This window comes from Sphaerodactylus townsendi, linkage group LG09 (assembly GCF_021028975.2).
Source record: "Sphaerodactylus townsendi isolate TG3544 linkage group LG09, MPM_Stown_v2.3, whole genome shotgun sequence".
NCBI lineage: Eukaryota > Metazoa > Chordata > Lepidosauria > Squamata > Sphaerodactylidae > Sphaerodactylus > Sphaerodactylus townsendi.
The window spans coordinates 19,033,075-19,056,705 of NC_059433.1; the positions used below are offsets into that span (position 1 = coordinate 19,033,075).

Genomic DNA, 23,631 nt, shown 5'->3' on the forward strand with positions numbered 1-23,631 from the left:
AGGGGTCTGTTGTGGGGAGAGGAAGGGAAAGGAGTCTCCTTGCAGGATAGAGAACAGCGGGGTATAAAAACCAAATCTTCTCCTCTCTTCCTTTCTAAATTATATAGATACTTCCCTGCCCATTATTATTATTATTATTATTATTTATTCGATTTGATAAACCGCCCTACCCCCGAAGGGCTCAGGGCGGTGTACAACAAAACAAGAACAACCATAATAAAACAAAATCGAATAACCCCAGTTAAAATAAAAATCTTAAAACTATAGCAGCAGCAAGCCACAATAAATGGTTAATAATTACCATAGCCATTAAAGAGAATCTGGCATCCACACCCAGCTGATGAAGACCATGGGGTGGGCCAATTCTGGGAGGGCTGGCAGATGGTCAGATGGTCAGGTGCACAGCCAGTAAACAGGGCAATAAGAAGGGGGCGGAATCAGCGGCCGGTCCCCCCAAAAGCCCGGTGGAACAGCTCATCCAATTAAAATGATTAATAGCTAGCTCAGGATAGTCCAAGGGAGGAACTTTAAAAAAAACACAATAATATAGTGACTGTATGGACTTTAATGTCACAAAATCTGATGGAAGCTACTATCTTAGATGATTCCAAAAAAGGATTCAACCACAGCTAGCCATGATGGCTAAATGTAGCCACCTAATGTATAAGTACTCTGCTTCACAACAACAAATATTGTGTATGAACAATAAACAGTGGCAGACAGCTGATGAATTCCTCAATTCCACCCTACAATCTTGGCTGCAAGTCTCCCAGAGGCATTTGGGCGACTGTTGTTAAATCCAGAATTATGGAGCACATGGCTTCTGCTGAATCAGACTAATAGTTTGTAACTCCAAAATGAAAGAAATTTTATACATAACAGGAGATGAAGACTCGCAGAGTTTGAAATTATTCTGACAAGAACATAAAAGACAGTACAAAAAATTATACCCATTAAGGCAGCACTGACAGAACTTTTTAATGCAGAACAAACATTAATTGTTTAGAGATTACATTATTCAGAAACTAAAGCGTACGTTGAAAATCAATCATGCCTTGTCTAAGGAGATTAAGAAAATGAAGTGTTGATTGCTTTTAGGAAACACAAATAAACATACCATGTTATGATCAGATGGCTTGCTTCCATTAGAGCCCTAAATGCAAGGCTTGTTTGATCAATATAATTCAACAAGCTGATAATTTTGCACAGTGCTAAATAGCAAGCAAAGTTATAATCTTTATTACACTCTTCGGGTCTTGCCTGCGCCATGGCTTATAGCAGCAGCACAGAGGACATTGTATTAAAAGCTGTGAACTGATATAGTCATTAACAGACACGACATTTAAATGGCTCCAAGAAAACAGAAAGCGACAAAGTCGGAATTATGTTCATGCTCAGCCATCTTGGTAATCAGCCATGAATGGGCGACCCATGACTGTCTGTGGGTTTTTTCTTTGTCTGCTAACTTCTTATGCAAAGTCCTCTTATGCAAACCAATTTAATAATAATGTCTAGGCCCTGAACCGCCCTAATCTGGATGGTTCCTTGCAAACGTCAGTTCTCAACAGCTAAACAGGGTTGGTCTTGGTTAATATTTCGATGGGAGACCAGAAAGGAATAACAAGGCTGCAATGCAGAGGTCTCTTCCGCACATGCAGAATAATGCACTTTCAATCCACTTTGCAGCTGGATCATACTGTGCAGAATAGCAAAATACATTTGCAAACAATTGTGACAGTGGATTGAAAGTGCATCATTCTGCATGTGTGGAAGAGGTCAGAGGAAGGCAAAGGCATCTCTGTTAGCCTCTTGCCTTGAAAATGTTACAGGGTTGCTATAAATTGGAGACTTGATGAAACTTTACACATACAGGGCCTGACCCACATAGTAATTTCAATCTGCCCCACATATAAACCTCCCCAAAGTACAAGGTGATGATATGTGCTATGTAAATCGATCAAATGGATGATATGTAAAATATCCTTTGCACCAATTTTCATGATCCCCAAAATTTATCACAACACGGGAGCATTTGTATACCACACAACCTTGCACATGCCCCACAATAATCCCATGTGGGGAAATTAGTGGTAAAAAATGTTCCATTGTAGCAGCCTGGCAGCTTTTTCTAAATTACTATAACTATGATTAATTTTTTTCCCCGTTCAATTGAATGGCACTACCCGCCTTCACATAAAAGAGCATGATTGCTAATGGATCTCAAAGAAATAAACTGATAGGTTGTGACATTTGTTTCAGATCTGCATGTCAACCTGTTCAGAATATGACATGAAGGAATGTTGTTAAAATGCTATTTTTTTCCCTTCAGAAATAGCAGAGAGTAAGAGAAGAGAAGAGGAGGGGGGAAAAGAACTTTTAAAAGATTCTTTGCTGAATACAAACAGAAGTTTTCTCCTAGTAGTGGAACGTGCTATTTCAGCTCACTGGATAGATCTTCCCTTGCAAACATCCGCACAAAATATTGCACCCCTATAATCTCACTGATGCCATTTTAAAACCGATCCAGAGATTTGAGAAAAGGACTCTTGAAAGCAGAGAATTTTGCCCACAACCTTTGCAACTGGTGTGTGGTGTTAACTACCCCTTCAAAATGTCTTTTAATCCAGAACTGAAGATAAAGTTTTTAAATTTCGGGACCTATCCAAGATCTTATAGGGTCCACTACGTTATTTCTACCCTATAGTCATAATATATGGAAGCAGCAAGGCACAATCGGAAGCTCAGGAAGCAACTATAAAATAATCTTTAGTACTAAGCCTGTGGTGGCGAACCTTTGGTACTCCAGATGTTATGGACTACAATTCCCATCAGCCCCTGCCAGCATGGCCAATGGGAATTGTAGTCCATAACATCTGGAGTGCCAAAGGTTCACCACCACTGTACTAAGCCAATATGTGAGATGGTCAGCCCAATCTAGAGCCCGTGGTGGCAGGACACAGTGGCCCCACACCTCCAGGAGTGCTCCTCAGTGATACGAGGAGGTGAAAAACAAACAAAACCTCCCCACTGACAAAAAGCCTTCCATGGTGTTGTATGGGCCCCTGCCGCCAGTGTTCCACCAGGCAAAGGTCAGGTGGAAGCTACTAATGTTGGCTCCACCCACAGACACACCTCCGAGACATAAGAACATAAGAACTAGCCTGCTGGATCAGACCAGAGTCCATCTAGTCCAGCATTCTGCTACTCGCAGTGGCCCACCAGGTGCCTTTGGGAGCTCACATGTAGGATGTGAAAGCAATGGCCTTCTGCTGCTGCTGCTGCTCCTGAGCACCTGGTCTGCTAAGGCATTTGCAATCTGAGATCAAGGAGGATCAAGATTGGTAGCCAGAGATCGACTTCTCCATAAATCTGTCCAAGCCCTTTTTAAAGCTAAAAAACGGCAATGGCTGGAAGGCGCCATCCCTCCCCTTGTGACAGGTGGGACCCTGCGATGCTCTCGCGACCCGATCCGGTAGCGTACCGCCCGAGGCCTGGGGACATCACCCCCCCTGCCCTACGGCACGCCAGAAGCTGATTTGTTCAGGGCAGGGGGGAAATCCCTGGCCACCGACTTAGCGTCTGACTCCGCCGAGACAGGCTAATGGTCGACCCGGGTGAACAGCGCCGTTTTCGCCTTATACGTCGTCCCAGTAGCGTTTACCTGGGACTGTTAGGTGGCTGTGAAGCGGTCCCAGAGGGGTTGGAGTCAAGGCCATGTCATGCCGCATCCGACCCAGCAACCCATACTGTGGCCGTGGGGAAACGGCCACAGTCTCTGGTGACAGATAGAGAATTGTTGTTGTTGTTGTGGGTTGTTTAATTTTGTACTATTTTACACCTGCAAGATTGCATCCAAAAGAATGATCTGAGCAAGATTTGTGCTTACTGCAACAGAGTAAATGCCTTTAAAACAGTTTTCCTATATTTCTTTTCCCAATCTTTGACCATCGCACCTGGAGGAGCGGTTCAGTTCTTGGGAGAGGGCTGCAGACTCATCATTCAGAAAGAAAAATAGTATCTATTTTACTCACCATGTCAGCCTGAATGTTCTACTTGGTTTTCAAATATCTCTGTGCAACATCTGCTCTTCTAACCTGCAGACGGAGGACAACCAATATTTTTCAGGATTTTTTTAAAAGTTGCATTTTTAAAACAAACACACATTGTGGTGTTTCCACATTTATTTACAGGCTTTCATAGACTTTTGTGATGCTACCAGGGTATCTCCCATCTCCCCTATACCCAGAGCATAATGCTGGCAGGGGATGATGGGAGCTGTAGTCCATAACATCTGGAGGGCTGCAAGTTTGACACCTGTGCTCTTAATGGTCAGATTTATTTTATACACACACACACACACAACTTTCTGGGGTTGCGGGTTATTCAATTGTCTAACCCCATACCTCACTAAAGTAAATGTATAACTAAACCAGCTTAAGGAACTCAGTTGACCGCCACCCCCTTTGCTGTGTTTGAATTTAAGAAGAAGAAGAAGAAGAAGAAGAAGAAGAAGAAGAAGAAGAAGAAGAAGAAGAAGAAGAAGAAGAAGAAGAAGAAGAAGAAGAAGAAGAAGAGGAGGAGGAGGAGGAGGAGGAGGAGGAGGAGGAGGAGGAGTAGGAGGAGGAGTTTGGATTTATATCCCCCTTTCTCTCCTGTAGGAAACTCAAAGGGGCTTACAATCTCCTTGCCCTTCCCCCCTCACAACAAACACCCTGTGAGGTAGGTGGGGCTGAGATTATCATACTTTTCAAAGTTCAACCATAAAGCTTAGAATTTTATTAAAATCCTCAGGAGAATAGGATAAGGGCAGGGAGAAATTTGGTGAGAAGGAAAGAAGCAAACTTGTCTACACATTTTAAGATGTTCTTAATAGTACTGTTCAGGTGGCACATGACTGCTTGATAAGATTTCAGTTTGTTACAGAATTCTATTAAATAAGATGGACTTTCTGGTTGTTGTACAGTGTTGACTCAGCCTAGAACTCAGAGGTTCGTTAGTAAACTTGTTGCCCAAAATCTAGAAAGAATGGAGCATTCTCTCAACTCCCTTCTTTCCTTCAGACTTCCCCAAACTGTAGGATCACTTCAGAGCTTCTGAAATAAATCCACCTCAGAACTAGAGATGAGAATTCTTCTCCTACATGAAGTTTAAATTCTCCCTCTCTGACACCATCTCTCTCTCAGTCAGCTCCCTCTGTTATACACACCCAGTTCAGGACACAAACTAGATCTGTTTCTAGAATCTGGGCTAGAAATTCTTCTTTCCCTAGAAGTTTATTCCCCTCTGTGGTTACAGTAGGGTCCTTTTTCCCAAATGCTTTTTCCCTTGCCAGTTTCTAAAGCCAACTCCACAGGTCTATACATAGACACTAAACACATCTTATCCCTACACATCTTATTCCTACAGTTCCAAGAGTTCCAACCGACATTCCTGTCAGCAGCCCACTCCCAGCATGTCACATAGGCTTTGTGAGGAATTAACTCTTTATAGTAAGCGCCCCCCCCCCTACTTTTCTGCATGCTCCAAGCTTTGAAGTATCATTATATGGAATGGAGTTTTAACAGGCTATTTTCCTTAGTTCCATCACATCTTTATATACAGAACCAAATTTGGTACCTTTGATAGCCCACCACTGCTACTGACTTTTCTGCAACAGCTATACTGTGATGCATTTGCATCACTGCTAAAATGCAAATTTAGAAATATATATTTTATTGGGATGCGTCAGTTTTTAAATCCTAGTTATAACACTTGCATTGTTTGAATGGTATTGTTGATCCTAGTTAGGATCAAGTGTAAAAACTTGCTATGACTGTAACTATAATTATATACAGAGAGTTTGACATCACAAGAAGGGAGGCAACAGCACCTACTATGTTACCAATCTTCATATGAACTCTCACCAAGGACAGCATCATCCAAAATCTTTGTCTCTGAGCAGCGATGTAGTTATCAGTGATATTACAGTGCATCAGGTAGTGTTACAATCTTGGGTGCTGTGTGGTTTCCGGGCTGTATGGCCGTGTTCTAGACAGCCACAGATGCAGGCGAAACGTCAGGAGAGAATGCTGCTAGAACACGGCCATACAGCCCGGAAACCACACAGCACCCAAGTGATTCCGGCCATGAAAGCCTTCGACAATACAGTGTTACAATCTCCTTGATTCATTCCAGGGGCTGTGAGTTTGCCATGGACAACATCCCTTAACACCAGAGGTGTCTAGTTCATGCAGTTAGACAGGCAGCTCAATCCAAAGCCTAGGGAGGCCAGGGATGGCACTGCTGCCACCCCATCCCTGCCGCCTCCAGAGGGTTTTCAGGCAGCGCAGGGAAGCAGCTGAAAAAAGCGGTCACCCGAAAGCCCTCCATAGGGCTAAATGGAGTTATTGCTGCCAACAAGGTTTTTCAGGTACGTAAAACATCATTCTGATGATAAAAGTGAGCTTAGCAGCTTGCCAGTTTCTAAAGCTCATCAGTAGACACCATCATTTGGAAGTAAACCCCACTGCTTTCCATGGAGCCTGCCTGAGTCAACCCAATGAGCTACTGATAAGGTTTGCTGTTTGTTAGTTGTTAAAAATATCCGTTGGGATGATCAATTCAAAGCACGGCATTAGAATGGAGGGAGAAATGCTTCAGCCTTTCAGCGAAGGCCAGCGTGGTGCAGTGGTTAAGTGTGCTGGACTTGTGTGTGATTCCCCACACTTCTTATCTGGTGAACTGGATTTGTTTCCCTGCTCCTACACATGAAGCCTGCTGGGTGACCTTGAACTCTCTCAGCCCCATCTACCCCACAAGGTGTCTGTTGTGGGGAGAGGAAGGGAAAGGAGCTTGTTAACCACTTTGAGACTTCTTACAGGAGAGAAAGGCAGGGTATAAATCCAAACTCTTCTTTTTCCCACCCTACCCTCCCGCCCAGTTTTCTGGTTCCCCAGTGGTTGCTTTTACCTTCCTAAAATACTGCAGAGAGATCCCACACTAGATTTCTACACCTAACCTACCCCCATACACACATATGCTCTATTCCAGTGATGGCGAACCTTTTTGAGACTGAGTGCCCAAATTGCAACCCAAACCCCACTTATTTATCGCAAAGTGCCAACCCGGCAATTTAACCTGAATGCTGAGGTTTTAGTTTAGAAAAAAACGGTTGGCTCCCCCTTCCTCCCCCCCCCCACCCGCTCGAGAAGGGGCCAGCCTGCTCTAGCCTCCAGCAAGTCCCGTGCGCACCGCTCTGTACCTCTCTAGCATCTCTGCCTCCTCTGCACCCCCACCCCCTTGGGCAGCAGCCACCCAGAGCACAGGCACCAGGCCCACCAGCCAAGTCCTCCCTACTCACTGCGGTGCGTGCACATCGTGTTCAGTGGCCCAGGCCAGCCTAGATGTGTGTGTGTGTGGGAGGGTGATTTTCTGCCTCCCACATAACAAACTCTGTGTGCGCGTGCCCACAGAGAGGGCTCCGAGTGCCACCTCTGGCACCCGTGCCATAGGTTCGCCATCACTGCTCTATTCATATGCACACTCTTTAATTCTGTTTTTATGAGTAGAATAAGGATTCAAACTAGAACAGGTAACAATTCTATGTAAGTAATTTCACAATGCATGTGGCGTAAGATATTGAAAATAAAAATAAAGGAATTAAAATGCCAGAAATACAAGTCAGTTCTAGAAATCTCTCTCAAAAATCCACAGGATCTCTTATTTAGAAAATGTTATATCTTTGGGAATGATGCTCACATTGTCTCACATTCTTTCTTATTTGTTGTAACTCTGAGGACATTTTAGCTTTGAAGAAGAATGTTTTGTTCCTAGGTATCAGCCATGATGTTCAGTCATCTGATCTATCTCAAGGTCAGTGTCTTCAGTAACTTGAGAAGGATTACATCATTCCCCTCTATCCATCTGTAGGACAATTACATCATTGATCAATAACAGCGGTCTGTGCTTGCTATTAGCATATTCATATTAATATCAGTATAAAAGCCAAACTACATCATCCACTAAAAGCAGCTCATGAGATTCATAAATGAAGTAGTTTAGCAGCTGTGATGTTAATACAAAAGACAGTACAATTTACTCTAAGGCCTTATTTAAATTACTCCAGAGATAATGTAAACTGTTTATTTAGGTGTATTAGCATCTAGACCTTTACATATGGAATCCCACCAACCTAGAGCCACACCTTCTCTTCAAGCGCAGAACTGAACACGTAGATATGAAATTACCTTCTACTGAGTGAGATTGCTCTTCTATCAAGGTCAGTATTGCCTGATCTGGAGGACAGTGGCCAATTACGCACCTGAGGTCTCCTTTGTATTAAGTGTACATTCTCTTCAGGTTTGATTCTCAGTTATGCACATGTTTTCCCCTCTTCAGAACTCACTGTGCTGTCAGATCAAAGAATCCCCACATTTTCCCAAACCTGTTAAAAGCAACTCTTTCTCTCCCTTTGCAGGATCACTGTGTGTTATGGTTTCTTCAGGTTTTCTTGCTCCTCCCTGCCTCCTCGCTCCCACACAATAGCAGTTTCTCCCACTCTTTGGACCACCATTTCAAAATGATCAGAAGGGCTTTTTAAAGAGCGATAGACTCTTGAAATTGATGTTAAATGTGGATGGTCTAGCAAAGTACTACTAGACCAAAGAGGCTGCACAAAATGAACTAGGAAGTGGTGAGTGGGCAAAATGGCAGATTAGATCAGCTAGGGATTCTTTGCGCAGGGAAAATGCCTGTATAGACAAAAAACAGTGGGAAAAACTTACTGCAAAGCAAACAGCCATGAGGTAAGTAGTGGATGCATAAATGGCCATTGGTCCTCTAGGGTCTTAGGTAGAGACATCTTTTATTTCATATCACCTACTATTCACTTATGGACACCTGTGGCACAGAGGGGTAAGCTATAGTACTGCAGTCAAAGCTCTGCTTACAACCTGAGTTTGATCTTGGTGGAAGTCAATTTCAGGTTGCTAGCTCATGTTTCACTCAGCCCTCCATCTTTTTAAGGTCAGTAAAATATGCTGTGAATTGAATCTGGGACCTTCTACATAAAGGGAGATTTTCTACCACTGACTCACAGCCCCAAAGAACTTGCTTTAATGATCTCTCCATGCTAAAATATGTTTCCTCACATTTAAATGTCCCCTCTCAGGGGCAAGGACAAGTTAAAACCATTTGTCCCAACATAATCATTTCTTCACATATACAGAATTTTGTAATGGAAGGATATTCAAACATGATGCTTTATCTGCAGTTTGAAGAACAAAGTACAGAGAGGACTGTACCCCCAATGGTATTTCTATGCATCTGACTTTGCAAATGCCATGAACAACCTATTTATCCACTCATATCTTTTCCAAAATCGTCCTAGTCAGCCGCAAGTTGTAAAACAGATTTGTATGCTTTTGTTGAAAAAGATTTTTTTAAAGGTAAGGTTGGTAAAATGGAACAAATGTCTTGATGAAAATAAATTCTGGGAGGAAAAAACAACTTCACATCAAATTTCAAACTGTCTTTTCAATTTCCACTGTTTGAAGAGCTGGGGGGAATTTCTGGGATAGATTCAACTCTCACAAAAGTTCCAGTGACCAAAAACTTAAAGATGGAAAAATTTCACCTGAACTTGTCTACAAGTAAACTCCAAATTTCAGAAATGCAGAGTAACTTCCATGACAGAAAAATCACTGTGCCAAGAATCTTTCAGGAATTTATTTTTGGCTAATATTTTTTTCACTTGCTGAGCATGTCAAGGTGAAAAGCAAACTCCTCACAGATTATGAAATAACATAATTTGCCCACAAATAACCTGTCAAGAGTAAAAGCAACCAAAATGACTCTAAATAAGTTAAGTGCTAGCTCCTTTTCATGACTATTAGCTCTTTATCACTGCCTCAGATCCCAGCAGTAGTCTGTGGAGGAGGAAACATGTCAGTGTAGCAAATTCTAACTCTGAGGCAAAGTAATTTATTGTGCCTGCCTTTGTAAAAGCAAACTGATATCATCCTGTAGAAGTCATGCCTTACGAGGGTTAGCTGGGTGTTTCTCCTCTGCATTTTATGGGAATGGATAAATGGAAAAAATAAGGTTAAAAACCTGTAACAAAATCAAAGAGAAACTGCTAAAAATATTTTGGATGAGGTGAGAATGGCAGTCATTTGGAAGTAAGAAGTGAATAGATTATTTTGGCTATTCCACGTCGAAAAAGGCTGTTATGAGACTTGGTTGGAGTGTTTCTGTCTTTCTTTGGAAGGGGCCTCATTTTTCAGCCTTCTTCCTTACTCATCGTTGTTCACCTTTTAAAAGTGTCTCATGGAATTGCACCATTGCAAAAACACTTAAAACAACTCTGTTCTTGCAGTATGAAAAGCCTGGGTATTTCCTGAGATGATACAAAGAACGTACAGAAATTCTCTGAGCTGCCTTTTGTCTGACATGGCTTTTTTATATATTCAAGTCATCAAGAGCCAGCCAGTGGTGTAGTGGTTAAGAGCAGGTGGACTGTAATCTGGAGATCTGGGTTTGATTCCCCACTCCTCCACATGAGCGGCAGACTCTTATCTGGTGAATTGAATTTGTTTCCCTGCTCATACACATGAAGCCTGCTGGGTGACCTTGGGCTATACTCCATTCAACATAAAGATCTAAGTGAAGCACGCATGACCGCACAGTTTCTCAGTTGCTGTTAGAGACTTTCATTTAAGTGCTGATTTTGCAAAAAAAACCCAGTATTATTATTATTATTATTATTATTATTATTATTATTATTATTATTATTATTATTATTATTATTATTATAATAAATAAATAAATAAATAAATAAATAAATTTAGTATACCGCCCTATCCCCGAAGGGCTCAGGGCGGTGTACAGATAAAACATCAGCTAAAAACATACATATAATTAAAACAACAGTCATATCTTAAAACATCGCCCGCGCCCTTACGAAACCCTCCTAATACGAAATAATGGGTCCTGATGGTATTAGGGCCCATGGGGGTAAAGAGGAGGGGGAAGGGGCACCCTCAGCAGCCGGTCTCTCCAAAGGCCCGGTGTCCCCGCACTGGGACACACAGAACTTTGAAAAAAATAGCATTTATATTGCTCTGGATGGCTATTAGCAAAACTTGCCTTTTTGTAAAGTTGAGCCCGCCATTTTCTTTTGCGTACCAGATGGCAGGTACTAGGACCCAGAAGAACATTCAACATCAAGAACATCCAGGAAATTGTGGCAAATTAATTCCCACATCTCCTTGGATCTTCATGTTGAATAGAGTACAGTCACAGTTCTTCAGAACATTCTCTTACTTCACAAGGTGTCCATTGTGAGGAGAGGAAGGGAAAGGGGGGTTTGTAAGCTGCCTTCCATGAGAGAAAGGCAGGGTATACATCCAAACTCATCTTCTTCACTCCATGCTGCAGTCAATGAGTGATGAAATGTGCACCTGCAAATCATATGGGCAGGCCTGCTACCCAGACCAGTTTCTGTGCTAAATGAAATGGACAAAGGAAGTACTAAGATTGTCAGAAACAAGTTAACTCAGCCAACTGCATCCATAATAAGCCTCAGTGGAGTTAATTTGGGCATTTTAAGGGTAGTTATGGTTTTCCTGGAACATATGCCTCAGGGTTGCTACCTGGTTATTTTGTACTGAAGGGTTTCAGACAACAACACCAATACCCTTCCTTCTCAAAGCAATGCAGAAAACATCTGGAAGCACCTATATAGATTTTCAATGCATTTCAGTACAGATACTATAGATCAGTCGCTAGTAAAATGGATTTAATTTGCACAGACCCCAGAAAACTAATAAAAGGGATGCTAAATTCTGCATCAGACACTATATAGGAGCGGCAGTGGCGTAGGAGGTTAAGAGCTCGTGTATCTAATCTGGAGGAACCGGGTTTGATTCTCTGCTCTGCCGCCTGAGCTGTGGAGGCTTTTCTGGGGAATTCAGATTAGCCTGTACACTCCCACACACGCCAGCTGGGTGACCCTGGGCTAGTCACAGTTCTTCGGAGCTCTCTCAGCCCCAGCTACCTCACAGGATGTTTGTTGTAAGGGAGGAAGGGCAAGGAGATTGTCAGCCCCTTTGAGTCTCCTGCAGGAGAGAAAGGGGGGATATAAATCCAAACTCTTCTTCTTCTATATTCTGCACTTGTACAGTGCTAAAATGAAATCACAGAATGTATGCAACTATGCTGATCATAACCTTATGGCTGCAAGATAACTTGAAAAATCTCTTTTTTGCTATTACCACTGATGAATTGTAAGAGGGCAATTTTTCCTCCCAGTTGTGTCTCATTTCATAGTCCTGTCCTAAGCACATATGTTATCTAAACATCTAATTCCCAACTGTGTCCCTTGCTGTAGATATTTAATCAGCACACAGGGGCACACTTCCCCAACAGGTTTTTGGGCAGGATTGGGGGACCCTCCCTGGGTCTGCGGAAAAATCTGAATCTGGAGGTTTAAATCTCTTTCTTTTAAAGCAGGGGTCCCCAAACTACGGCCCGGGGGCCAAATGTGGCCCCTGAAGGCATTTATCTGGCCCACCAGGCATGGCGGCGATGGCTCCATTCATGTGCAGTGGGGGCTCGAGGGAGAGGCGGAACCGGCCCCAACGGCTGTTGATTGCAGTTACATGATGGCATCCCCAAATCTCCATGAATTTTCTGACCCAGAGTTGGAAACCTTACATGTGGCAACGCCTGTTCCCGCCTCTTCCCCTCTCAGCTACCTCCTTGGCTGTTGTTTCTAGGCTTTGTTCCGGCCACTCCCATTGGCATCAGTCAGGCTGGCGAATCGCTCGCTGGTTGCTAGGGAGGAAAGAACCCAGGAAGATACCTGATCCTGGGTTAGATGGAATGTTTCATTGGGAAAAGCTTTTTTTTTACAGGGGAAGGTATTCCACAGCCTCCCCAACAATATTTGGAGCCCACCCTGTACTTGACATACTTTGGTCCCTGTTCTAAAAATAGACCATGACAGAAAGGCTGAAAGGTGAAATCAAACATTTTACAATCATTTGTGCATAGGAATTTGTTCATAGTTTTTTTAAGTCCGGCCCTCCAACAGTCTGAGGAACAGTGAACTGGCCCCCTGTTTAAAAAGTTTGGGGACCCCTGTTTTAAAGTATGTGCAGAAAATGAACATGTCATTGGCAGCTTCACTGGCAGGCTTTTCTGGCTACTCCAGGTAAGCAGCTCCAGGTAAGCTGGCAAGAGAGCAGGGCTGAGGGGGAGGGCTCACTATACCCCAGAGGAGCTAGCAAGAGAATGAGGCTGGTGAGAAGGCTGCCGACACCAGGAGAGACTCCAAGAGAGCCAGCAAGACAGCAGGGCTAGGGGGAAGAGGCCGCATCCATCAAAGAAGCACCAGGCAAGCCAGCAAGAAAGAAAGCGGGGCTGGGGGGGGGGAGTCATAACACCCAGGGAGAGCTAGGAAGAGAGTGGAGCTGTGGGGGAAGCTGCACTTACCTGGAGAGGCCCTGGGGGGAGGAGACCACGCTCATCCAAGAGGCTCTAGGCAAGCTGGCAAGCAAGTGTGGCTAGTGAGAAGGGAGGGTGAGGCCTGGAGTTGTGATAGGAGAGATGAAAACTCCCCTACACAAGGGGGAGATCAGATTCCCCCCTCACTATTTTCATGGTCCCCTACTTGCATTACCTAATAATCAAGTTTCTATTTGTGGCCCTATCACCTAGGCCACCTACCACCTAATGAGACTCACCATGCCTCCCTTCTCGGGGGAGAGGGAATTTTAAATCTGGAATACTGGACGCCAATTAAATCTTTATTTACCGAGATCTACTGCATAAATTAAATTTCTAGTTTTTATCACTGCTTTTAAATGTTTAACTATTTTATATTGTTATTTTTATATGCTGTACACCGCCCAGAGCCCTTCGGGGATGGGGCGGTATAAAAGCCTAATAAAATAAAATAAAATAAAAATATTGTACATGTAGATAAAATGCTCTGTACAAGTATCTTCTGTGCTTCTGTTAGAAAAGCAACAGCCATAACTGTACTTTTACGATAGGTGTTAATTTTTTTTTCTGAACACAAATAGACAATGAACACAATCTGAACACAATCACAAAATTAACCACCAAGTTCTGCACATGTTTTGCTCCCTCTAGTGGCAGGTTTGATATCACAGCTGTTCTTATTAAGAGTAAAAAAAACTGTTGCATATATCATCAGGTAAATAAGCTATGTTTAACCTTCTGCTAGAGGGAGTAAAATAGTGCAGAACTTTAAAAAACACACAGAAGAAACACGAATTCCGAGACAAAAAAAGAAGAGAATGTGGAAAAGCCCTCTGCTGCTTCCATTATACTGACCACACATTCACCCTATCTTAAACTCCTCCCAATACTTCTAATTTGTTGGCATTTATTTAAAAAAGAATCAGAGCCAGAATGTTTTCAACAGTCATGAAAGGTGAACCTAGCCTCAGTTCAGTCTTGAATAAGGAACACTCATTATGCGCTACGAAGCATGTTCAAAGTAACTCAATGAGTTTCTATGTACACGTAATTATGAGTTATTTGAAAGCACTCATATTTGCAAGCCTTTATTCTGCTTCCTAAGGCTCCAATTAATGAGAAGCAAGATTCATTCAGAAAGCATTTTATCTTAGGCGCAGCACAAAAAGGTTATTTTAACATTGCTATAATGAAGCATTCAAGCCAAGAATTAACTTTTACATTCCTGAGAGCAACAAGTGCTTCAGAGACAAGCAAGATAAATTAAATATCCAAATGTTGGGGAGTTGGTGCTGCAAGTGAAAAAGAAGGCCTTAAACCTGGAAAATGCTAATACGATATCTATTAAAGACAGAGCAAAAGAGTGGACTGGTTTTTCCATTCCTGACTATAATTAACCATTTATTTATTTTGGGGTTTTTTATTGGAGTTATGGACAATGGCAAGGAAACTTATTTTCAGGCTTGGATTCTACCAGTGTGGCTTCATCATCACAATATCTACTCAACTTACTTGAATGTTTTAAGAATAAGCATTAAGCAACTCTCTGCTACCAAACATGCTAGCCCTGAATATATGACATTCTGATGTACACTGATGTATGGCAGCATTCTATATCCAGTAGAGATGATGATGGTGGCGCCAGATCCCAAGGGTACTGAAAGTGGCTTACAAACTCCTTTCCCCTCCTTCTCCCCACAACAAACACCTTGTGAGGTCGGTGGGGCTGAGAGTTCCAAAGAACTGTGACTAGCCCAAGGTCACCCAGCTGGAATGTAGGAGTGGAGAAACAAATTTTGTTCACCAGATAAGAGTTCACCACTCAGGTGGAGGAGTGGGGAATCAAACCCAGTTCTCCAGATTAGAATCCCCCTGCTCTTAGCCACTATACACCACACAACTACACAGCGAACACTACCTCCCATGAGCAATCAATACTTATCTCCCTTGGGGAAAGGGTACAGTGCCTCTTTGTCATGACAGCCCCATTCTATGAAGACAGCCTAAGGGAACAATCTCAAACAAGGAAAGAGCTCTCTTTCACTAAAATTCACTATTTCCTCCTACATTCTTCACCTTTTCCAATCCTGAAACATACCTTGATCTCATACATGCACATCAGACTACAGCTCCGCACGCTGATTATGTTTTAAGCAAATCTCCAATTTTGGAGTGCCCACCTGCCATTTCACAAGACTAAGGAGACAGTTTATAAAATACACACACTTGAACCTTTTGGTAGACAAGGGATCTAAAAGTCAACTTTTGAACACAAATTCCCAAACTGCTTAAAAATAGTGCTTTAAGGGTCCATTGGGAGGTTCTGTGATGAATATCAGACAGAAAAATCAAATTGTATGTACTCTATGTTTTAAACCGTGCAAACAATTTCCTCTTAGCTTTCTCCCTGAAATGAAAACAAGTGGATTCAGGATTGCAGAAATGCAAATTAACCCCCATGCTAGAAAAATTAATACGCAGAGAATCTTGCAGGATTTTATTTTGCCCATAATGCTTCTCCCTGCCTTCCATGGAACTGATAATTATGAAAGTAAACTCCTGACAGATTATACAGTAACATAATTTGCCCACAAAAACACTGTATGTGTAAAAGCCCCACAAATGACACTAATAAAGCACTCCTATGTAAAGTTATTACAGTCTGAACCCAATTAAATCAATTAACCCCGCAAAGGATTGCACTGCAAATAAACTAAACCCCATTTCAACTGAAACAAATCGAAAGTATTTTTTTTCCTTTTGCAAAGAATAGGGAAGTTCATCAGAACCACTCCAAGTCACGTTGACTTCAACCTACCCCTGATTTTACGAGTACGCATTCAGAACTTATTAATTAAACTAAGGGAAAAGTCATTTTTGCTGAATTGATCTAATTATTTGTACACTGAGGAGAATTTCCAAGTACTTAGCATTTTTACCTTTCCACTTGTAAATAATTTCAGACTATATACACATTTGAAAATACTAAGAGAATTATGAAAATTGAAACATTCCTTTAAGTTGTACAACTACGGGTGCATGAGCAGCCCAGTGGTTATCTTTGCACATAAAATAAACAAGCAACTGTATATTTTATCAAGTACTTTGGTTCTTGATACATCAAAGAGAGAGGGCTGACACTTGAAATCCATCCCAGCTCTCCCCTTTCTCCAGCAGCCCTTTTCAGCCCTGGGAAGGTTTACTATTACTGATCAATGGAATAATATGGAGTGGTTCAAGGCAGGCAGCTTGGATGAGAGAAGGGGAGAAATCACACCCTTCTGCCTTTTGTGGGAGCAAAGCCATTTCCCCCCTCCCAGCCAACTCCCAATCTGTCATTGCTCTACATCAGTGATTCCCAAAGTGGGCGCCACCGCCCCCTGGTGGGTGCTGCAGCGATCCAGGGGGGCGGTGATGGCCACAGGTGCATTTGGGGGGCGATGAATAACTGTAAGGGGGCGGTGAAAGCATAAAAGAAAGAAGAGAAGATTTAGAAAAATTGATTTATGTATTCCGCTCATGACGCTTAATTTTTCTTTGAACAACGTAGTTCATAAATAGCTCATAGTTTCATAATTTCAAAGTTCAATGTTTCTAATTTACACCTTTCTTTACTGTATTTTACAAAAAAGGTAGAAACATTAATACATATATCTTTCTGTTTAATTGCTATTAAAATTTAAAAAAAATTAATTTCCAGGGGACACTAAGTAATATTTTTTCTGGAAAGGGGGCGGTAGGCCAAATAAGTTTGGGAACCACTGCTCTACATGAATCCTGCAACCCAAGGAACAAACTTTCCTGGCACCAAAAATTGTTGCTTCCGGGACTGGGGGGGGAGGGAGGAGGAACTGAGAAGATTGGGGAAACCTTGCAGACATGTTGCAAGTTCCTTGTGCTGCATCCAACCCACAGAGATTACAAAGTAATTTACACTGTGATAATTCCTTGTCTGAAGGAGCGCTATGGATATATTTGAGTGGAACCAGGCAGCTGACTTCTGCAATGACAATCGCATAATCTTCAAGCTAACTATATTTTAAATCAGCCTAAGAAAGCCATTTCACTAAGGCAGATTCCACATGGGCCAAAAAAAGCGGTGTGAAAACGGTGTAAAATGGTTTAAAATGGTGTAAAAGGGTTTACACCATTTTCACACCGTTGTTTTTGGCCCATGCGGAATCTGCCTAAGAGACTAGCATCCCACTTTGTACAGTACATTAACTAACCACAGGTTTTCTGTACGCCGCGATACTTTCCGCCATACAACATAAGTTCTATCGAACAGCCGTTGACAAAGGCCGTTTCCCCACTCACCTTTTGAAGCACGCTACTCGCAGCAAGTAATGCGGGGTCTGGCTGCACTCCCCAGTACACTAGAGGCGACAACACAGCCACCCCAATTCTGCTGCTCTCCTGGCCCCTCAGCACGCGTCATTTCTGATCCTGGACAGATCAGCACCTTTCTGAAAACCCCGGGCAGAGCACGGGGCAGTGGGGAAGTCCGAGGGTGACTCCAGGCTTCAGTCTCCCGCCCCTGGCAGTGACGTGGAGCCTTTTGCCCAGGGTCACATATAATGGTTTATGTGTGAACAAGTATTGTAGCATACACAGATGATTCATCAGTAAATGTCTGGACCGGTTCTAAGACCACGTTAGGACCTGTCTGCTCTAAATTCTCTGTATCCAGAGCCTAACAAATGGGGCTATCACAGATTAAGTCAGTGAGGACATCCTGTGAACTTATGGGAGACAGAAGAACTTCATGGCCACAACACAAAACAGGAATGGGACTACAGAAAAGGGAACCTATTTGTACAGCAGGGACAACAGAAGGGGAAAATAGTCAAATGGCACTAAAAGAGATGGACGTTGATCGGTGGGATCAGTCACCATCCAGTTCAAATAAAACAATCACAGCTTGTACAGTCACTGTATGTTGACATTAATTCCAGGAGAGACAACGAAAATTTTACCAGTTTTGGAACAAACCAAGTAAATTACAACCACTTTGTGAACAGGAATCTACTGTTTTAGTGCAAAGCCAGACCATGCTCCTAGTTTAATTGCTAGTTAAAAGTAATTACGCTTGGATAACTTAATTAAATCACCAGCCTTTAGCACCAGCCTAAGCGACCAATGCCAACTCTTAAGCAGACCTCAGCTTCAGTATGTGAAGGAATCAGGTGCTGCTGAATGAGGATGGGCAGGAGACAGATCACCAGCATCCCACTTAGTACAGGAATATGCTCAGGAAGAGGAGGCAACAAGCTATCCTGGTGCAAAAAGTTGGAAGGAAGCAACCCAAGAATGTTAAAATTCACATTAAAAAACTTTGGCAATGCAAACAAGGGTTAATAAATTATGCCGAGTGTCCTCCTTAGGGAAAACAACAATCACTAACAAGAATGGAATGTAGGTATGTATTGAATAACCTTTTATGCTAATAAAATAGTACATTATGGATGCTGGAGGGTAAACGGCGTGAAATCAGATGCCTTTCAGTGCTAAGAAAAATGTGTGCTAAAACAGGTCTTTCTTATAAACTGACAGCTTATGTCTGAGCCTTGCAAATATGCCTTTCTCCTGCTGCTCCACTTACCCATCTGTTAGCATTTCACAAGGTAAGTAGCATAGTACAATGTTCAGCCAAAAGAAGAAAAAGTATGTTAAGGAAAGCACATTATTCTGTCTTTTTTAAACATAGTTTTAAAGTGTTTGGAATTATTTAATGATTAAACCTTAAGAGTTATGAATCAACTTGTATTGAAATGTACTTGTTTTCTATATTTATATTCCACTTTTCTACTTGATCCAGGCCACCAAGGCAGCTAACAATTAGAGTACGCATAATAAAAACACATCTTATAAAATAAAAATCAAAGCTGAAACACACTTCTAAAACCCAGAACAGCAAATTAAAATACAAGGCAGGAGGAGATTTGGTATCACTGAGGAAACGTCAGGCAGAACAAAAAAGTAGAAGACAGCAATGCAATGGGACAGACAAACATCTCTGAGGAGGGAATTCTATAATCTTGCTGCCACAACCCTCTTTCAAATTGCCACCTGTCTAGCCTCAGAAAGTGGAGGTACACCCAGTGGTGGGATCCAAAAATTTTAGTAATAGGTTCCCATGGTGGTGGGATTCAAACTGGCATAGCGCCAATGGGGCTGGGCGGGGCATGACGGGGGTATGGCTGGGCATTCCGGGGGCGGGGCATTCCTGGGCGGGGCTGTGGCAAGGACTCAGCCACTGCGCCGGTCCTTGGGCAGGAAACAAACGCACGCAGGCGCAGGCTGCCACGCACGCCGGTGCACCTCCTGCTAGACTGCTTCAAGTCCTGCTGGATCCCACCTCTGGGTACACCCAAAGCAGACCCTCAGAAGATAGCAGGAGGCTCATTGTGCAACGGCACTAGTATCAAGAGACAATCGGTGCAGTCTTATCAGTTCTTTTAGTTCATATCGGCAATTAATTTTAGGATACATATTTTTCCCAGCATAAGCTTTACTCCATCTTTTTTTGAGGGGGGGGGGTGAACTCCATACGAAAGCAAAGGAAAACTTCAATGAAGAGTGTTTTGTATTCTAATATTTTAAATACGGGAAGTATTCAGCTTCATACAAGCCACTGATATAGGCAAAAAGAAATTTCTAGGCATCGGTCATGGTTAGTTCATGTTAGTTCCCAGAACTGTAAAACAAAGAATGCACCACATACTATTTTTGGATTACCAAAGAAAAATAACCCCCTCTTCGTCACATTAAAATCTTCCTCCGTTGTAGTGGTATTAATCTGCAGACAGAATATAAGACTAAAGCGTATCAGTTGTTATTTATATCACCAAAAAAAAGTGACAAAACCCTTTTCAATATCAACATCAATATTTTTCTTTCTAGAGATGAAAAAAATGCACAGGGAATATTTTTACTGCAACAGCTTAGTAAAGAAATGATATAGACCTGCACAGAATTGCTCTAGTACTAGTCAGTTTAAAGTAGTGGGCTTATACTGCTTACAGGATAACAAATTAATCTGTTTAATGTTAAGGTGTTGTATTTGCCAATGCTGGCAAATAAGCCTCTCCTTTGCTATAATAGTAAAGACTTTTTAAAAATCTTTAAAGGGCAGAACTCTCAACAGTGTTTCTGACATATTTCTTTCTTCTAACCAAATAATCCTTGTACTTCAAATCAACAGAAATGAACAAGGCTGAATTAACGAGCTGTTCAAAAACAATCTTGCATTTTTACATATATTACTAAACATGAAGTCCTCCTTTAGACCTAACTACAAATGAAAGAACAAACAGCATCTTTAACAAACAGAATTGAACTGTTTTTTAGCTAGAATGGCTGTTCTTTAACTAGGATAGGTACTGGCCATAAACTAGGTAGCAATCAACACGGTTTCACTATTTTCCATTAAACATCTATATAACTGTTTGCCTTAGAAGTAGAAAACAGACAGAAAAGGCATAATTTGAGGCACTGAAAATTTTAAAAGCTGGAAGAAAATACAGAAAATAGGTTCAGAAAAAGAAAGATCTTTGGGAAATTAATTATAATGTTAAATGGGAAAATATGTTGAAAATTACTATAGCTAAAACTTCGCAAGGATCTTAACAGCGCATTCCAGAGGGAGGGGGGCCAAATCCCCCTCTGGATGTGGTACAGGCTTCTGCCAGTGTGAATGACCTCTGTGGCACTCTGCAATGCCAGGCCTTGAATCAGTGCTTGCATGTCACCCGCGGCTAAGTCAGCATTCCAGGGGACAGAGCCAACCTTAATCAGCCTCCAGACCAGAGGTGGGATCCAGCAGGTTCTCACAGGTTCCCGAGAGTAGGTTACTAATTATTTGTGTGTGCCGAGAGGGCGTTACTAATTGGTGATTTTGCTACATGATTTTTGCCTTAGTTACGCCCCTCCTCTCAGCAGTAGCACGCAGAACTTGAAGCAGTCTAGCAGGAGGTGCACCGGGTGTAAGGCGCGTAAGGGCAGCCTGCACTCCGCGCGGCATTCGCTTTCCTCGCCTAAGGATCACGCATGCCGCGTCCTTGCCACAGTCCTGCCCAGGAATGCCCTGCCCCCGGAATGCCTGGCCATGCCTCCGTTGTGCCCCACCCAGCCCCGTTGGTGCTACACCACAGTTTGAATCTCACCACCATGGGAACCTGTTACTAAAAATTTTGGATCCCACCACTGCTCCAGACCCCTCTCGGTCCCCGCACATTGGTGGAGATACGCCACAATTTTAGCAGCATATTGCTATTTTCCCCTATGGAGAATTTTAAAAAACTTTTTTGGGCTTCTCACACTGCAGGAAAGAGCGGCGCTCAAGCGGCAGAACAGGCAGAGTGGCGCTCAAGTGGGGCCGCCCCCATCTGCCTCAGCTGTGGATTGCGCTGTAATTATCCTGTTGTAACAACCTAAAAGAAAACCATTGTATGTGCTTTACTGTTGCCACCTAATCCCTTACCAAGTAAAATACATAATAATGTCAATAAATATTATCTAGATAATAATGTGTTTAAAATTATGGAGATGTTTGGCAGATGGGGGCAGCTTTATACACACAGGATTACTAACAGGTCAGAAGGCAAATGTCAAGTCACTTTAATAGAGGCTTAATGCATGGGAATGAGCAGTTGAACAACATCACCCTTTAAATAATAGCATATTTAAACTTCTGTTAAAGGTACTGGACATTTATTTTCTCTCTCTCTCTCAACCACCACACACACACACACACACACACACACGCTAGGAATATCCTATAATTCAAAATTTGTATTTCAAAATTATTTATATTATCAATGAACTTTTATCTGCTTCTAACTAGTGCAGGGGTCTGAAACCTGTGGCTCTCCAGATGTTCATGGACTACAATTCCCATCAGTACCTGCCACCATGGCCAATTGTACTACAATGTACTACACTGTAGTCCGTGAACATCTGGAGAGCCGCAGGTTGCAGACCCCTGGAGTGGAAGCATTCTGCTTGTATGTTCAGAAGGATAACACACACAAAATAACTTGGAACTTGCTAATAGAAACCAAAATACTGGTTGCAGTGATATCCTTACCTATCAACATTATACAATCGAGCAGCTAAATGATGGAAAAATCACAGAAAGCACCAAGATGACTGAGCACATTAATCTCAGAGAAACCAAAGGAAAATTCAGATAACTTTTAATTGCCATTATAAAATTAAAATATAATTATGGACACAAATAGAACATGTCGCATATAAATATGGATACGAATTCATCTTTTATATTACAATATTTTTGTCTGCACTTTTTAATATTTATTTATTTATAATCAATTTTCTATACCGCCCCTCCCCCGAAGGGCTCTGGGCGGTGAACAACATAATCATAACAGTAATAGCATTAAAATCCCAGTTAAAACAGCGAATTAAATAAAATTACAGCGGCATCCGACAAAATATCATAAAACGTAATACACCCACCCTGGAAGCAGACCCAAAAAGCTGAGGGGCCCCATAGAAATTAAGGGCCCAGAGCGTAAAGAAGGAAGGGAGGAGGGGGGGAGGGCACACTTCAGCGGTCGGCCCCTCCAAACGCCCGGTGGAACAATTCGGTCTTACAGGCCCTGCGGAACTCTCCAAGATCCCGGAACTCTCCAAGATCCCGCAATATTTGCAATATTTTTTAAGATACATGGAAGTACCAATATCCTTACAAAATGAAAAGGCACACACAGATCTTCACACATACACACTAGTCACATCATGTACTCTGTTTCTAATAGTAAAGCACCGTAGAAAGGAATTTTATTTTTATACTCACATGCCACCCACGCCTAATTAGCATCAATCTGTCTTCTGTGAACAGTACACATTGCAAATATGCATGGCCTTGCCTACACTTGGGTATTTTGGCAAACTGTTCCACAGTGTTGCTAAAAATTGAAGCTGTGTTATCCACTGCTGAACATACTGAATGAGGAAATGCATAGAACTGAATCCTCATTCATATATGGCTGGGTGGGGGGAGGGGAAGAGTAGTGAGATGGTTCTACCTTTCTGAGATTGTTTATACTTTCTCACATAATTTTGTAGTACTTTTTTTGTGCCAGAACTTCCTTCACTTCCTGATGGGCATAGTTGTCTCTC

The 23,631-nt window shown here is 42.3% G+C and overlaps 1 protein-coding gene across 9 annotated transcripts in view; it reads right to left on the reverse strand.

Moving 5' to 3' along the window:
• Nucleotides 1-23,631, reverse strand: part of ATXN1 (ataxin 1) — a 287,821-nt gene that overhangs the window by 128,987 nt on the left and 135,203 nt on the right. For 6 of the 9 annotated variants that reach the window (XR_007245459.1, XM_048507790.1, XM_048507791.1 and 3 more), the window contains one exon: nucleotides 4,032-4,094. The exons of 2 other annotated variants lie outside the window; for them this stretch is intronic. The gene's annotated coding sequence lies outside the window, so the exon portion shown is untranslated. Of the gene's footprint in view, nucleotides 1-4,031; nucleotides 4,095-7,737; nucleotides 7,903-23,631 lie in introns of all 9 variants that reach the window. One more of the 9 variants, XM_048507788.1, reaches the window with a different exon arrangement.